The sequence below is a fragment of the Panthera tigris genome, chromosome B1 (genome assembly GCF_018350195.1).
Source record: "Panthera tigris isolate Pti1 chromosome B1, P.tigris_Pti1_mat1.1, whole genome shotgun sequence".
Lineage (NCBI taxonomy): Eukaryota > Metazoa > Chordata > Mammalia > Carnivora > Felidae > Panthera > Panthera tigris.
The window spans coordinates 139928201-139945946 of NC_056663.1; the positions used below are offsets into that span (position 1 = coordinate 139928201).

A 17746-nucleotide genomic window follows, 5' to 3' on the forward strand; every position below is an offset into this window, starting at 1 on the left:
AAGCTGCTAAGAGAAGAGAGATTTCCACACCAGTACCCTTTTTATTGTCACATCATCTTCTCAGGTAAGCCTGCTGCTTACTAAGTGAGGGTCCTTATAGCAGTGACTGGCTTTCTTCTTAAAAAATAGATGTGAAGTCTAAAAGGCAAGTAATCTCAATCTTACCTCCTTGTTTTGAGCCTGAAATAAAAAATAAAGCCCAAAATACAGAATCCAATTCAAAGTCAACAGGAGGTACACTGAGTGTAATTCAAAACTTGAACAATTTGCCGAATTAGAATCTGCAAAGGGCAAAATTAGGGGAAGATGCTAGTATATTAAAATTCTATTTACTTGCCACTTCAGCTGCTCAATGGTTAACATATAAATCAGTTTGACAGTCTGAAAGCAGTTTTAATCCTGAATTCTAGGAGTGTATGCACTTTCTCTCTCTCCCTCTCTCTCTCTCCCCCACCCCCGCCATCCCTCTCTAATGCCAGTCATTCAGCCTGAACAAAAAAATTCAGGTGTGACATTTTTTGATTCAAGAGCTGTGTTAAGCAGTTATAAAGCTGCTGTAATTTACAGCAAAGAATAAAGCTAACCTAAGAGACCTCAGCCCCAATTTGCTAAAACTTATTACACCTCATTGGCCACTGAATAGCCAAAAGAAGAAAAAAAGAAAAAAAATTATCTGAATAAGAAACTTTACTAGCATTAGCCTAATGAGAAATGATTGGCTTAAAATTGCTCTGGCTACATGGATAGGTTCAGTTTAACACTATTTACGATGTTATGATTTCCTATTTCCTGAGTTATATAAAAGCCAAAGCAGTTACTGAAACAATACTAATGAGTCGATAGATGTTTTCAGATGTGTGTTTGACTCTTGAGTCTAGTTAAATGTCTCAATATGATGTATGTAGTTCTCTACTGAATCTCCTAGCTGTTGAATTAATATTTTAAGAAAATTATCTTAAGCTATAGTGACTTTGATACTATCGATATACCAATTGTGTTGTTCTTATTCACCCATCACTTTATAAAGTACAATGACCATGCTAAATAAATGACTATGTGATCACTAATAACTAACCTCTTGTTAATGACACCCCAAAGTTCTGTAAGGGAGAATGCACTGCCTGGGTTTTCTCCCACACCATCTTTAATCCATGTTCTTAATGAGAATTTTCCACTGCGATACGTATTCTCTTTTGCCAAAATAATTTGGGTAATGCTAAAGGCATAGGATAAATTCATGGTCAAAATGTTATTAAGTAAAAGAAAAGTAACAAGTGATTGGTTTGCTCTAAATTAGCATTCTTGGTCCAAAATAATTCTAACATTCTCAGAAATTCATCCATAATGGTAAGTTTGGTAAGGTGACTTATTTCCCCACAATTTTCTAAAAGTTGCATTATGTATTAACAGGTATGTAACATGCAGTCTTTGTAGCACAAAACCTCCACAGATCTTGATATTTAGACTATGAAAGACAAAGTTCTGAGGAGTGATTAGGGGAGTCACAACATTTTTAAACATGTACCAATCCATTGCAATATTACATGACTTTTGAGATTCTCAGATCTGATAACTTTCTAAAATATAGATCAGGTACCAAAACCATATCCGTGGCTATAGAGGAAGGAAACATTTAAAGGTATTAAATACAGACAAATCTATAGCATATGTGTACTTTAGAACACCTATAAAAACTTTCCTTAAGAAACACATAAGCAAAGCAAATCTGCCTTTATGTTATCACCAACCCCCTCTCCTCACTCAAGAGGTTGATGTGTGTTTGCTTTCTATTTTAGGTTGCTTACCCATTTTACAGCTCATATATGGTAGAGCTAATTCAATTATGGGGGAAAAATCATGTATATATGTTAGGATAATATTAAATAAACTGAAAAGCAATCATTTCTTGCCTCTTTATTTTTTTTTTTTTTTAGTTTGTAGAGTAAAATTGAGTTGACACAAGGGAAGGGAAACAAAAATAATATAAAAACAGGGAGGGAAACAAAACATAAGAGACTCGTAAGTATGGAGAACAGACAGTTACTGGAGGGGGTGTGTGGGAGGGGGATGGGCTAAATGGGTAAGGGGCACTAAGGAATCTACTCCTGAAATCATTGTTGTACTATATGCTAACTAATTTGGATGTAAATTAAAAAAAAAAATTAAAAATAATAAAAAAATTGAGTTGATCTCAGAATCATTAAAGAAAATGAGCAACATATGTTCTGTTTAGAACACAGTACAATTTGAAAATAAAACCAGAAGACTGTTGAATAGAAGGAGCCCAAAGGTTAATGTGGAGAAGCAGAAATCACTTATCATAAATCACTGGCTTATAAAAATAAAAGGCTTACCCTTTTCTTTTGTTCAAGGTGTGATTGTCCATCCCTGCTGCTACCCACGGCAGTTTAGATAATCATTGCTGGGAGAAAGAAAAAAAAAAGGAATACTTGAATGTCCAAGGATGTATATAGTACGTTCTACCAAAGCTTCTAACACTGAAGTGTTTGTATTATTAACACCCTGTAAAATTTACTATAGTGACTAATTTGCTATAGTCACTGGACAGAAATCATGCAGCATGATTTACACTACTACAAAATCTTTACTAACTTGGGCACCATAAATTTGATCATTTAATAATTTAGTGCTAAATCTCTTCTTTTAATGAAAGGAGAGTGATCATGATTATTATTAATGCTATTTTTAGTTAGTTTTAAATTATGCCATTATGATAAAACATTCTACTTAATTTAATATTTCAACTCAAAATTAATTTCCAAAGTCTTTAATTCTACTCAGTCTGCATAATTACAAGGTATTGTAATACTCTTGCAACTGAATCTCTAAAGTGCATTTAACAATAGAGAATGTTAAGTGGATATTTTATTTAGGTATTCCAGCTTAGACTTGATCTTGGTTTTCCAGAATTCCAACAGAGAGCAATCTAATTAAGAAATTAAAAATCTTTTTAATTCTTAAAGAAGAGATAAACAATGGATAAAGGTATTTATATCACATTCTGATACAAGAATTGCATGATTTTAAATGGTATGTTACGATTTTCCAATGATTAAAAAAAACGGTTATTTTTGAAAAATAACAGTTAACATGTCATCTCAGAATGCTCTTTTATGCGATTGTCTTCCAATTTGCAGCATCCAATGAATGGAAAAGTGAATTTTGACATTTTGGGGAAAGAAGTAGTTATTTCACATGCTGACAGGTGTTACTGTAAATGCAACTTGCAACTTAAGACCACCATCTACTGGCTCTGACCAACTCTGCAAAAGCTACCCACATAATATCCAACTGATTTTAAATGTACCCTACCAAAAAATCTACAAACACCCTTTTAAAGAATTTATTAAACTAGTCACCTACTACCCGACCGATATGTGAATATTCAATTTGCACGTTCTTAAAGGCATTCATCATTCTTCAAGAAAACACAATAACTAGACTCTGTTGTTAGATGCTGTTAGCAATGATGATTAACTGCAGGGGTTCCCCCCCCTCCCCACATAATAAACCTGATACTCTTGAACCAGACTTGATTGATAGGCAGGGATATCAGAATTTATGCCCTGCCACAGAAGATGCTCTATGACAGTCAGGATTCTATTTAAGAACTAAATAGAAGGACACTTTGCTAACAAGCCTTCATTATACTAATTCATATTGCCTTTCTTTCATTCCCCAAGACCCATCCATGGTTTGGTATTGATTTTGGTGGGATACTGCTATCAGAATGGGGGCTTAAATTGTAACCTAGGATCACAACCTTCTCTGGAGCCTTTTAAATTACTCTGATTAGTAATTTCTAGAACCAAATGAGAATTGAGTTACATCTCCTAAGAGTTTCTACCTTAGCTCTGCTCCCTCTCAACTACACTTTTATTTTTAAATTTAGAGATAAAGCAATACACTTATGAAAGCTTTGTTTCTTTTATGTACTATTGTACCTATCCTGGAAAAAATGTAATTCTTTGCTTTCCAAGTTCTTTAAATCACTGTATTCATTCATTCAATCATTCATTCTTTCAACAAATATTTATTAGGGCCCTGGGCTCTGCAGCAGTTAATGGGGGTGTACAGTGTTAAAAAGAAAACCATAGGCCCAAAATGGTGTCACTTAGGTTAAGATCTCAAATCAGTAAGCCATAACTTAATACTTAACTAACTCAGTTTCAACCACCCAGAAAGGTAGTCTTATCCAATCATTTTGGGAATTTTCTCATCAGCACCAATAAGGTAATCTGTCACATGAGCCCTCTTCATCCAGAAAAGGAAGATGAGGTAATCTACCCACTAAAACCCAAATGAAGGTGACTGAACCTGAAATAATCCTTTTATTTTTTGTTTATGACTTCCTTGTCCTGACTTTAAAAACGTTTTCTTTTCTGTAGCCCTCTGGAGCTCCCTTCTACTTGTTAGATGGGATGCTGACTGATTCATGAATTGTTTGATGAAGCCAGTTACATCTTCAAATTTACTCTGAATTTTTTTTAACAACAGGTAAGTAAAAAATACAATTCCAATGAACATAACAGATTTATATGAGATTTATACATATATTTATTTCTATGCTCCCTGGTTTCCATAAAGGTGTGAAATATATCACTATAAGTGATTTTTGAGTATTGATATTAAAAATTCCTTTTCGGAGTTTGCAAAATTATTTTTTCCCCCTTCCCTAACCTCCACCATGTGAAACATATGCATAGCCAGTGAAGGCACTTTTAACAGAGACAGATGAAGAAACTATCCACTTCTAAGCCTTCTGTTCATCTCTATATACCCTGTGAAGTCTCCATACACCCATGGAGATTTTCTCTGTGTAAGCATGTGGTGTATTCTATTGTTTTCCAAGTCACCCAGACTTGAAATCCTGGCCTCAGCTTTTCTGATTAAAATAAAAGCTATGAGACAGAAACTCCCTCATCTTCCCAAAAAGAAATCTACCAGTTTACCTGAACCTCTAACTGTAATTTCTGCCTTCCTGTCTGTTTTAATGGAAGACAGACCCCTCCTATCAAAAGTCAGATCTTCACGTCACCCTATACACATTAGCTCTGGATCCTTAAAAAATTTCCTCCTGCAAATAGGACTCTATTTATACTGCAGTATCAACTTCCCCCTCTCCACTCATCATTCTCATTAACATATAAAGAACTTTTAGTTTTGTGCATTAAAAAATTTTATAACTACCCCATTATATTACCCCCATTCACAGCAAAATTTCTTGAAAAAGTTGTCTACATTGCTTCTATTGCATCACCTCTTATTTTCTCCTCATTCCTTTTAATGGGCTTTCTGGCTCACCATCCATGGCGATTGCACATTAACATCACCAATGATTTCCCTGTTTTCACATCCAACAGTAACATTTCTGTTCTCATCTTTACAGACTTCTCAACAGCATTGGACCATTCTGTGCTCCTGGAAAGCCTCTCTGTTTTTGGCTTCAAGATACTTCACTGCTAGCTTTTCCTCTGTCCTTACTAGCCATTCCTTTGCAGGCTCCTTAGTATGGATCTGGGACTCTTTCTCTTCTTTATCTATACCTTCTCACTAGGTGATTTCATCCAATCCCATGGTTCTAAAGAATACCTATATTTCCAGTGATTCTGAGTTTTATTTTTCTAGACTTGAACTTTGCCCCAGATTGGCTTTTAGATCCAATTGACCTCTTGATATTTCCACTTGAGCTTCTAATATGCATCTCATTAACATACCCCCAAACAAAACTTCCAAGACCTGCAAAACCTGCTTTCCCCTTGTGTTTTAACTTGTCATACAAAGCACAGCAGTCAACCTGGTTGATCAAGCAAATATTTAGAAGTCCTTTCCTTTCCTCTCCTTCCTATGTCTAACCCATCAGTAAATCTTGTCAATTCTGCCTCCACAGTATCCCCTGAATCCATGAACTCCATCTCTATCATGACAAAGTGGACCGCAGCTATGGTCTCCTAACATGGTACTTGGCTTCTCCTTTTTTTATATGACTATTCCTTTTTCATACATTAGCCAGTAACTTTCCTTAAAACAGAATTTGTATCACGTAACTGCTCTATTTAAACCTTCCAAATTAAACCCCCTAATCCTGGCATCTAGTGCCCTGTAGAAGGTGGGCTCTGTTCACTTCTATGTTTTCATCTCTTTATACTCTTGGCTCACTATGCCCCAGACACATTTGCCTTACTTGGGTTCTTCAAGCATGCCCAGATGCCTAGATCATTCTTTCCTTGGGGCTTTTGTACTTGGTCTCTCTGTTGGGACACTTGCCCCAGATCTTTTAGATGGTTGGTTCCTTCCCATCATTCAGATCACTATATACATGTCAATTCCTCAGAGAGACCTTTCCTTCTCTATCACTTCACTCTTTTATTTTCATCATAGCATTTATTGGTACTTGGTTTTTTTATTTATTTGTTTATGATCAGTTACTTCTCAGTAGAATGTGTACTCTATGATGACAAAGACCCTGCCTGCCTTGCTCACCATGGCATCATAGTGCAGATGAAATAGTTCATGACATTTGGTAGGTGCTCAATAAATGTTTATAGAATTAATGGATAAATTACGAATTAATTTTGGGCCCTGATTTTTCCCAAATATCCACCCACATCCAGTGAGACCAAGTCCTGACAACACTTTATTCCTACAGCTACCACTCTAGCCCAGATTCTTATTACCTGGATTCTTTACTGCCTCCTTGAAAACTCTTTCCTCTCCCCATCTGCATAGCCATACTATGGCTCCATACTATGGCTCCATACTATGGAGGCAGAATGATGTAATGGTTAAAGCACAGACTCTTAAGTCAGACTGCCTATGAGCCAGTCCAACTCTACTACAAAGTAATTGTTTGATCTTAGGTAAATTATTTAGCCAGTCTGTGACTCTGTTTCCTCATATGTAAAATGGGTACCCATCTCATAGACTGTTGTGAGGAATTGGTTAATTTTCATGGTAATCCATGGTAACCATTTGAGCCAGAGCCTAGAAAGCGCTGATAAGTGTTAGTTTCTTCCATGCATATCCAATTAATCTTTCTAAAATACTGCTTTACCTACATCACTGCCTTACCCATCACACACTGAAACTCTGGATAAAAAAACATTCAAGGCCTCTCAATTCTCAAATAATTAAGAATCTGATTTCTCCTTCAAGGCCTTCCTTGATATAGTACCTATATCTTTCTTTATATTAATTAACTTCCTTCATTCCATCATATAAACACTTCCATTCAGTCCAGGCCATGTGCACATGTGTTATTTCAGCTAAAATTTACTAAGTACATGTAATGGACCCAGCATTGTTGCTGTATATATACATAAATGAAAGATGCCACCTTTTTCCCTCAGTCTTCAGAGTCTCCTAAAGTCATCTATCATTTAGGGTTCTCCAGTTACAAGAAACTGAAACTGACACTGGACAACCTTAATAGAATAAATAAATTTGACAAAAGCACATGGAACATTTTATAGAATCCAAAGAAAAGCTGGAAAGGGAAAAAAAAAAGACTCAGAAAGGATAAGAATCAAGGTAGGTCTTAAGTTACGGAAACCAAAGCTAGTGTCTTCAGGGTCCTAAGAGGAGTCAGTGGCAACAACTTTCACCTTTTGTCATTTTTCTTCTCAAAGGGCAAATCCCAGGGAAATAACATAATTAAACTGACCTTGACTGCATTTCCATCCGTTGGCTAGGGGAAGGCATAGTATCTAGAGGAGGAAGGATAGCTCCCCAAAACAAAATTGATAGTTGAAATTCAGAAATAAATGGAGCCCTAAGTCCAAGATTTTTTCATCTTCAACTTAGTTGTCCACTTTTTTCTCCCAGCTTTCTTTCCCTAACTGTCATTTCACTTGCTAACTACTGGCCTTTTCTTAAGTACAGGTCAAGCTAACTGCCTCCCTGGGGCCTTTACAAGCTGCCCCAGAATTTAACCATCACTTCTTTCTAGGAACTTCTACAGGAGTTATTTATACCTGACATCTGGCACTTAGCATTGCCTTCTTGCATTGTATTTTATATATTTTTGTTTAAATGTTCTCACCCCCCCAAGAGAATACCCACTTGTAGGTTCTATTATACCTTATGAACTTCTCTTAGTTTATCCCAGGTTGAAAAAGGCCCATGGATTATTGGTACTGGTTGTCTGATAGGAAATGAACATATCTCCTGGAACAATGTCAGTTATGTCTGTTCTCTTCTTCAAATGCACCCGTATCTCCCACCCAATACCATCAGGGATCTGGTTTAGGGTAGAAGGCCAGGGGTGTTTTCTTTAAAAATTTTTTTTTTATTTTTGGGAGAGTGCAAGCAGAGCAGAGGCAGAGAGAGAGGAACAGAGGATCCAAAGCAGGCTCTGTACTGACAGGCTGACAGCAGAGACCCCATTGTGGGGCTTGAACTCATGAACTGCAAGATCATGACCTGAACTGAAGTTAGACACTCAACTAACAGAGCCACCCAGGCACCCCAGGGGTGTTTATTTTTATCTAAGAAATCCTAGGTTATCTCATCTGAAACTTTACTGGCTAACCCCTTAGGAGCAACGTGACTCTGAGACGATTAGATATAAAGTAGGTTTACAACACATTCTCATATTTACTTACCCATTTGTTAATGTCATTTATCCAAAATTTATCCATTTATTTATCTCAGGCATACAGAGAGGCTCAGAAGCTCTGGTCAGCACTGGGTACTAAGAGCCAAGATTGGGCATCATAGCAAAGTGATGACCTGGAGTTGAGATGATCACAAATCACTTTCTAATCTACTATATAATTAATTTAGGTACAATGTTGCTTTTTATTTTCTGAAACTCCCACTAAAACATATATTCCTCAAGATCAGAGATTTTTCCTCTTTGTTCTATGATGTGCCCCAAGTTCCTACAACTGTGTCTGGTGGAGAGCAAATCCTTGATACAGATTTATTGAAAGAGTGAATGGATGAGAAATACACAAGAGCATCCTGGAGGTAGGCTCAGCAAATTCCAGAAGAATCTATAGCATCAAGTCCAAATGGAGTAGGTGATGAAAGGTAAAGCCAGGAGAGGTTTTGTGAGATCTTGGAACTGAGAGGCAGAGAGGAGTTTACAGAGCCCCTCTGGCTTTGCACATGGGTGGGAAGGGATTAGGGACATTGAGCTAACTGGGACGATAGCAACCATTTTGTTTACTCAGAGAAGACATTATTGTTCCCCTTTCTAGATAAGGAAATAAAATTGGAGGAGTCTTACTTCCCAGGTTACACAGCAAGCAAATTTCAGGGCTAACTTGAGAACCCAGAATTTAGGCAAAATTTAGTTTAGTTCAAAAGAACACTTAAGAGAGCCAGTTAGACCTGTATTATAACCCTGGCTCCCCTACTCAGCACCTGTGTGACCTAAATCCAGTTATGTATTCACTCTAAGTCTTGGTTTCTCAACTGTTAAATGAGAATAAAAGTAGTACATATCTCTTAGATTTGCTAGGAGAATTAAGTGAGAAAATTCTTGCCAAGTATTTAGTTCAGTGCCTAGCACATAGTAAGTAACCAATAATACTATTATAATAATCTTCATCGGCATTTTAATCATTGAACAAATATTTATGGAAGATCCACTATAAAGGATGTTAACTGTGCAAATATCAGTAAGAGGCAACTTTCAGCTTTCAAGTATCTCTACAGTCTAGACCTCAAACCGATAAATTAAAAACAATGAGATGTGAATGGTAGAGATAAGCCCAAGAAACAGCACAGGGAAAATGCAACTATTATGCTCTGACTGGTCCAGAGAGCTTCTTGGCAGAGATAACTCTGGAGAGAACTATTATGAGTATCTAGGAGTTTTTCAGGCAAAGAAATATGAACAGGGTATTGCCAAGAAAGAGAACAGTATGAATAAAGGCATATGTGCAGGGTGATTACGAGCAATTTCAAGAACAAACTTCAAAGTAGAGATGTGAGAGATGGGATTGAAGAAGTAGAAACCAGGTAATTTAGGGCATTGTATGACATGCTAGGAAACTTAAACCTTCTTTTGGCAATGTGAACTAATAGCATGGGTTTAAGAAATAATACAGCATGATCAGATGTTCATTGGCTAGATCACTGGCAACTAAGTGGAAAATAAATTTGAAGGGGAAGAGAATAGGAACAGAATTACCGTAAGAGTCCAAGCAGGAGCCAAAAGGGGATGAAAATAAGGCAGTGGAGAGGGGAGAAGAGGTGAAGAAAAATGTGAAGCACTGGAACTGGTTAATTGGGTGAGGTTGAGGTTGGTAGGGGAGATAGTAATGGGAGCCCAAGAAATGGAAACTAAAGAAAGGGAAGCTTCTACCGGCCAATTTTTCTTTTCTAAAAAAGTTTGCAAATAAATCACTCCAGGATGCGTCCTGAGCCAGAGTTCATTTTCAGCTACACTTAGGGTGTCATATGCCTATCTTTATTCGTGATGGTGCAGTTATGTTTTTGAGGACTCACCAGTCTCCACTGGCTTTTACTGTCTTTTCTAGTCAACTCTTTGCATTTTCTTTTTCTTTCTTTCGTTCTTTCTTTCTTTCTTTCTTTCTCTTTTTCCTTCCTTCCTTCCTTCCTTCCTTCCTTCCTTCCTTCCTTCCTTCCTTCCTTCCTTTTTGAGAGAGAGAGCACACATGTACATGCACACATACAGGGTAGGGGCAGAGGGAGAGGAAGAGAGAATCTTTTTTTATGTTTATTTAATTATTTTGAGAATGAGAGAGAGCATGAGCGGGGAAGGGGCAGGGAGAGAATTCCAAGCAGGCCCTGAACTCTCAGCACAGAGCCCACAGGGCTCGAACTCATGAATTGAGAGATCATGACCTGAGCCAAAATCAACCAACTGAGCCACCCAGACACTCTAAGAGAGAGAATCTTAAGCAGACTCCATGCCAAGGGGCTTGATCTCAGGACCATGAGATCATGACGTGAGCTGAAACCAAGAGTCAGGCGCTGGATGCTTAACCAACTGAGCCACCCAGATGCCGCAACCTTTGGATTTTCAATGCATTCTCCCTGCAAACAAGAACAAGATCACAGGGGCAAGATTTCCAAGTAGGAATCAGAAGACTGAAAGTTACTTTTGTTTAAATTATTATAAAATGAATTAGATGCTCTAAGTCTCAGTTTCTATAGCTGATGAATTAGATGCTCTAAGTCTCAGTTTCTATAGCTGATGAATGGGAATAGCAGAAACCATGCCTTCCCTTTATATGAACAATTGTGCAAGACATGTAAAGAATTTCAGCAACAGAAGAAAAAAGCATTAAAATATTCTAGTCCTTTTAAAATATCAAATGCATTGTCAAGGTGACTTAACATTGGTTTGATTAAGGTCTCCTCCTTCTAAACTGTAAAGTTCTTAAACATAGTTAAATTAATAAGCATTTGTTAGTACCCAACAGAATGCCAGACTCACTGCAAATTTAGCATGTTGCTTACAGCATATCCTGCTAAGTCCAAACTCACCTAACTTTGAGAATATTCTCATTTTGAATGAGAAACACTTTCACTTCTCCTTTCTACTAGTTTTCAAGCATCTGATTTTTTTTCCTTGTCCATAGTAAACTAGAACCTGGCCCTATTTTTCACAATTCTAGATTTTGATTGCACACTTAGATTTCAGGACAATCTACTGGCTTCACAGAAACATCAAATACAAGTTCGAAATCAATAGAATGTACATAAAAATCAGTGTAACCTTGTAAGGTCTATGTCCCATTCTTATTCATTTTCCTAATATATATTTCCATATATAATATACATATTTCCATATATTATACATATAATCCACATGTATAATTTATGTATATATATTTCCATATATATATTATATATTTCCATAAATTATATATATTTCTATATGTTATATATTTCCATATATTATACATATAATCCACATATATAATTTATATATATTTCCATAAATATATATATTCCCATATATATAATACATATATGAAAAGAGAATAAGAGCTGATTATATATTGGTTGAATAAATGAGTGAAAATATTGTCTTACCCTAGGACAAAATCTCTGTCTATTAGACTATAATTCCTAAAATGATACTCAACATGTAGGGGCAAAAATGCCTCAATTTTTCCCTTTCTTATGACAGAATTCACTCAAATTCTTTATCACCTCTCCCTATGACAAACAGGTCTTCCTCAAAAATCTCCACCATGAAACTATATACTGGGAGAATTGCATCCAGAGACAGAATTTGATCTCTATTCTTTCCGAATGATGAGGCATATAGATAGCAGTATATTTCAATTTTGCAATGTGTATATACTGTGTACTTAATGAGCATCCAAAAGAAAAAAACTCTATAGCAATCTCTGGGAGGAGAGAGTATTAGAATATAATTACTTAACAAATCTAACAACAAAATTCTTCAATTATTATCTACCCTGAAAATATCCACTTACAGATTCATATTTCTTCCAAGCTGTCAACAACTAGACCAGTAATAGTATCTAGGAACCATCGTACGTCCTAGTTTTCAGTCTTTGGGAAACTAACATATAACTCTTTCCCTGGAAAGCAAAAGAAAAGAGAAACTATGTTAAGTGTCTTGTATGTACTTGGCTATAGATTTGATGCTTTTATGAACGTTACACTAAGTATGATCACCATGAGAGTAGCCACCTTGAATACGCTCCTCAGGCTATATCCACAGCCTAGCAGGGCCAAATACACAGATCTTTAGTAACAATAGCTAAGATTTTCTGGGTACTTATTATTTGCCATACATTGTTCTTAGTAAGTACTTTTCATATACAAATTCATTTGATTCTCATAGCTGTACCATGCAGTAGGTATTTATAGATGAGGAAACAAAAGCTAAGAGAAGTTAAGCAACTTTCCCAAAGCCACACAGGTAGCAGAGCTGGGATGCAAACCTGGACAGTCCCAACTTCTATAGCTCGCGTTTAATCACTAGGTTAGACTTGTCAATGAACAAATCAACATAGTTTCTCTTAGGAACTGGTGACTTTTTACACTGAGATAGTTCTGAGATCTATGTGAATGTACTTTTTTCCCAAAGCCATAGTGCTTGATTTCTGGAGCACAGATAAAGCAGTGTTTCCCCTCTGCTTCATAAATCGCAGGTAAAGGCTCTTTCTCCCACACTTCACCTCGTGTTCTTCACAGCTCAGTACTAATCATCAGCCCATAATGCAGTGTAGAATTGCCAACACCATCTCGATGATGTAGTTATTTCCAATTGGCACTTGGGAGCAGTGAGGATAGGAGGCATTACTCATAGCCAAGAGTACAGATGTTTCTAATTGCTTTCCATTACCAAGAATAACAGCTGTTTACATCTATCAGCAAATAATTCACAAGAGCTCCAGACTATTAAGATAACACACCCCACCTGGTCACCATCACAAGTTGTCAAGGCCAAGATAGAGTCTGCCAGAATCCCCTTCTGCATCTCTGTTCATCAACTGACAGCATGTGTCACCTTCAGATATCCTTATGCTACCCCACAAGCTCTGGCTTCTTGGTGGCCTGACACATCAAATGGACATATGGATTCTTCATGGCTTTGCAGTAAATGTTTTATGGTTATCTTGCAGCCAAGGGCAGCTGACGTGTAGGAGCAAGGGACTTGCAAATAGCCTGATAAAAGAATTCCTGCACTTTTTTTTTCCACAGAAGAGGAAGAAGAGTTGTGCTTAGAGGAGTTTCACAGCAGCAATGTACTTAACTTCCTTTAACACACCAACAAATTGCATTGGGTGATCGCTTATGCAGTTCAATAGCATCCCAGGGGCCTGGTCACATGCTTGGATATAATCCTTGAAATGGACAGGCAATGTTAACAGTTCAGTGAACTTTATGACATACTTTTATTGGCCACAAAAGAATACATATATTGCAACACATCATAGATATTTGGAGTTAAAAAGACCAATTGTACCTCCTTGCCAATCCGACATTGATCACAACAGCATTTTTTTTCAGTCTAGTTTAAAGTGAGTCAGGCCATTGGTATCTACTATTTTTTCCCCAGTGGATATTATTCCAGAGTTTGTATAACTTACTGCATTCCAGCTTCCTCTGAGTTTACATCTGAAATTGACTTATCATACATAATTTTTAACCCATGGATTTGAATCTATAAAAATAATAGGGCATCATCTCCATGAGTTAAAACTACATGAGTATCTATAAAACGATAAAACTACATAAATGGAAATTTTGCCTTATGGCTTATGGTAGCCTGTCTCCACAGGCTGTCTCAATTCCTCCCTTCCTTGCGCTTATACGCCACTCCCCCCATCAAAAGGTGCAATCTGTGGAGTCTTTTGAATCTGGGCTGGCCATGGATTGCTTTGACCAATCAAACATGCCAGAATTTGCTAGTCCTGGACCTAATTTTTAAGAGGATTACCAGATTCTGTGTCCCTCATCTTGAAACTCTTGCTCAGCGGGAAGCCAAGTGCCATGTAAGAACCCTTACTACTTTGGGACTTGTATGCTGTAAAGAAGCCATGTGGAGGGATTGTATGCAGAAGAAATGATAAGAGCCTTCCTCCAGCTGTTGCAGCCATCACAGTCCAGGTGCCGAACATGTGAGAGAATGAGCAACTGGGGCATTCCAGGACCCCAGCCATCCCAGCCATCTCTAGCTATTCATGCCATCCTAGCTGAGGCTCTAAATATAATGGAGACAGACTGTCCTTGAATTATTGGCCTATAGAATTGTGAGCCTAATAAAATGATTTTTTTAATGTTATGCAGCAGTTGGTAACTGGAAGAAGCCCTCCCCCCGCCACTTTCCATGAATCTGTTACTTCTTTAGCATCTCTGCGCAACACGGATGTTACAACCTACAAGAGAAAACCTCTTTCTGAAATCATAATTCATACAGTAAATATAATTGTTGTTTCTAGTTAGAAGAAACTGAAAGAAAAGAAGAAAGGTGAGGGCTCAGAATGCATTTTACTCCTCTTTTCTTCTAGTCCATATCTCACTCCGTTGTCAGTGAGGGATTTACTCTCCCTCTTTGCCCATAAAACAAGCGATTAGATATTTTAGGTTTCTGCTGTTGCACAGGATATCAATTAAAATCACTGTACTTAGCTTTTCTTGTCTAAATATATATCCAACAGTCTGGTTTGAATTAGAATAAAATCATCACTTCCTTCCAGGAAATTTGGTTCTTTTAATAAAATTCCAACAAGTTTGGGAAACGGTACAAATTCTCTTTTGACAACATCAATTATAAATATGTAGATGCTATTGGGAGAAGTACAAGTTTTGAAGCCTCAAGAAGTGCTTTTGCTACTTACAAAGATACTACTTTTATAATACAGCCTTATTTGTTTATGGCATATATTTTGTATGTGACACAAGCCTTGAGCTTGAGTCACAGATTTATTTTTAACTTTTACTTCGAAATGATTTATAGACTCCCTAGAAGTTTCAACTACAGTACGAAGAGTCCCTTGAACCTTTCACTCAGATTCACCAATGCTCCACAGATTTTTGAAATTTCCCTTTTGCATTGTCCATTGATATATTTTAGTGAGGAACAGTTATACGTTAATAAGTATATGGCATAATTTCACTCGCTGTACATTTGTTTAATGGTTAGGAAAAGAGCACTGAGGTAGAACCCAGATGCTCCGGATTCCAGTTCACCATTCCAGCCTCCCTACAATATCCTCTACCTAACTGTCAGAGGTAGAGCAGGGGGAGGGCTTCTTCCAGTTACCAATGGCTGCATAACATTAAAAAAAAATCATTTTATTAGGCTCACAATTCTATAGGTCAATGATTCAAGGACAGTCTGTCTCCATTATATGTAGAGCCTCAGCTAGGGTGGCATGAATAGCCAGAGATGGCTGGGATGGCTGGCAGTCAGAAGACTGGCAACAACATTGTGAGTTCCCTTTTACTTGTAAAATGTATTATTCTAATATAGTCTCACTGTATTTTCTTACCTTACTTATTGCTTACACATCAACTAAAAGGATTTACACAGCCTAATCCCTATTTCACAACATTTTTAGTAAGAAATCTAACATTTGCACATTGCTTAAATAAAAACTGCTCTTATTTTAGTTCAATTTTGTGGCAAAATTAAGAAACGGCTAGCTATTTCCCTCTTCGTAATACCTTTACAATGTGAAGTTCCAACATTAACTCAATGAAAAGGAATATTTCCCCTAAATATATTCAATTATTTAGCAATGATGTTTGTTATCATTTCCTTAAACTGTCGAGAAATCACACCAGGTAGTGTGCTTAAAGAAACAAAAGCTTTATGTTTTATGTTCCTTTTTACATAAAGAAAAACACACAGTGTCTTTAATTACTCATAAACATAGTTCTATTTGGAGAAGTAAAAGATTCTGCATGCAATTAATTGACACTACATCGAGAGGTCTTCAAAGTAAAGATGTCCAAGATACACAGTCACTTAAGTTTTGCTTTCAAAAATGCAAAATGGTCATAATTATTTATACTCTGGTAAAACACAGAGCCTTCACTAGCCAGCAGCCCAGTGCTAGGAGCCCAATGAAGAACTGTCCTCAAGGATCACTTGGGGCAGAGTTATAGAGCAGGAAAGATCGGTCTCCTTGATCTTCATCACTCATCTTCTCATAATTTCTCTCTGAATCATTCATTCATACTAAAGTGAGCTGCAAAAGACTGGATGCAATCAGTTTTAGCTTCTGACATGGACTTTGTAAATGCAGACTTTGTAAACGCCTGCATGGACACTATCTAAGTTATTGCTTACTCTATTGGCATAGGAGGCCAGCCTTGAGCTTGTGTCACAGATTTTTTTAACTTTTTATTTTGAGATGATTTATAGACTCCCTAGAAGTTTCAGCTACAGCACAAAGAGTCCCTTGAACCTTTCACTCAGATTCACCAATGCTCCACAGATTTCTGAAACTTCCCTTTTCCATTGTCCACATTAAAACACAAGAAGATAAGTGTATTCTTAATAAACATGACGAAGTTGCTCTCACATTTGTCTTCAAGGGCTTCAGGAAGACAGCTAATTATTAATTAGATTGCAAGTAGAATGATGCTAATGTAGTCCTGGTGAACATACTTGTTTCCAGGCTGGCATGATATGGCATGCAAGTTGGCATGCAGTGTTATATGAACATATGGCAGCCAGAAGCTGCTGTTTCCTCCTAGGAAACAGCAACGGGAACGTCAGCTCCCACAGTATTGAAGACACACACCCCAAAACTCCTCAGTGCTGCTGAGGGCTCAGTGCACATGCCATTTCCCAGTCACCGGGATGGGGAAATAAACTCTTCATGGGGTGTCATGCCAGCAACCACAGGCAGGGAAAGTCTGTTTCCCCCAGAAGAGAAGGACAAAGAACCAGAAGTTCTCCCTGAAGCTGTTGTGTCAGAGAACAGTCTGGGGCTTTCCATTTGCAGTTATGAGACTTCATTATAAAGAAACTTCTCCCTGAGAAGACCTCAACCATTCAAACGGTGTAGCCCTTTGCCTCCAAGCAACGATGTCCATATAGACAGAAGGATCTGTAAGGATCCACCTCGTCACATTAACGATTGAAAAAAAAAGAGACATTCTATGACTTGTTCAAACGTTCAGAGTCTGGATAAATATTTGAAGTTGTGAGCATTTCTAGAATTCCACTGCTAAGGTGGTTCCTCCTTCCTTATTAGTCTCTCCCCAAGTGTAATAATCTTCATTCTGAAAATTCATCTAAATTTTACCT

General features: G+C 37.2%; 1 long non-coding RNA gene across 1 annotated transcript; it reads right to left on the reverse strand.

Annotated features, from left to right (window-relative positions):
* Positions 1-2353: 2353 nt before the first annotated feature.
* On the reverse strand, positions 2354-12548 carry LOC122237718. The gene is made up of 3 exons (XR_006216328.1): positions 12447-12548; positions 8625-8751; positions 2354-2422 (listed from the first exon to the last, which is right to left on the reverse strand). It is a non-coding gene; the product is annotated as an uncharacterized LOC122237718 (long non-coding RNA).
* Between the last annotated feature and the right edge of the window lie 5198 nt (positions 12549-17746).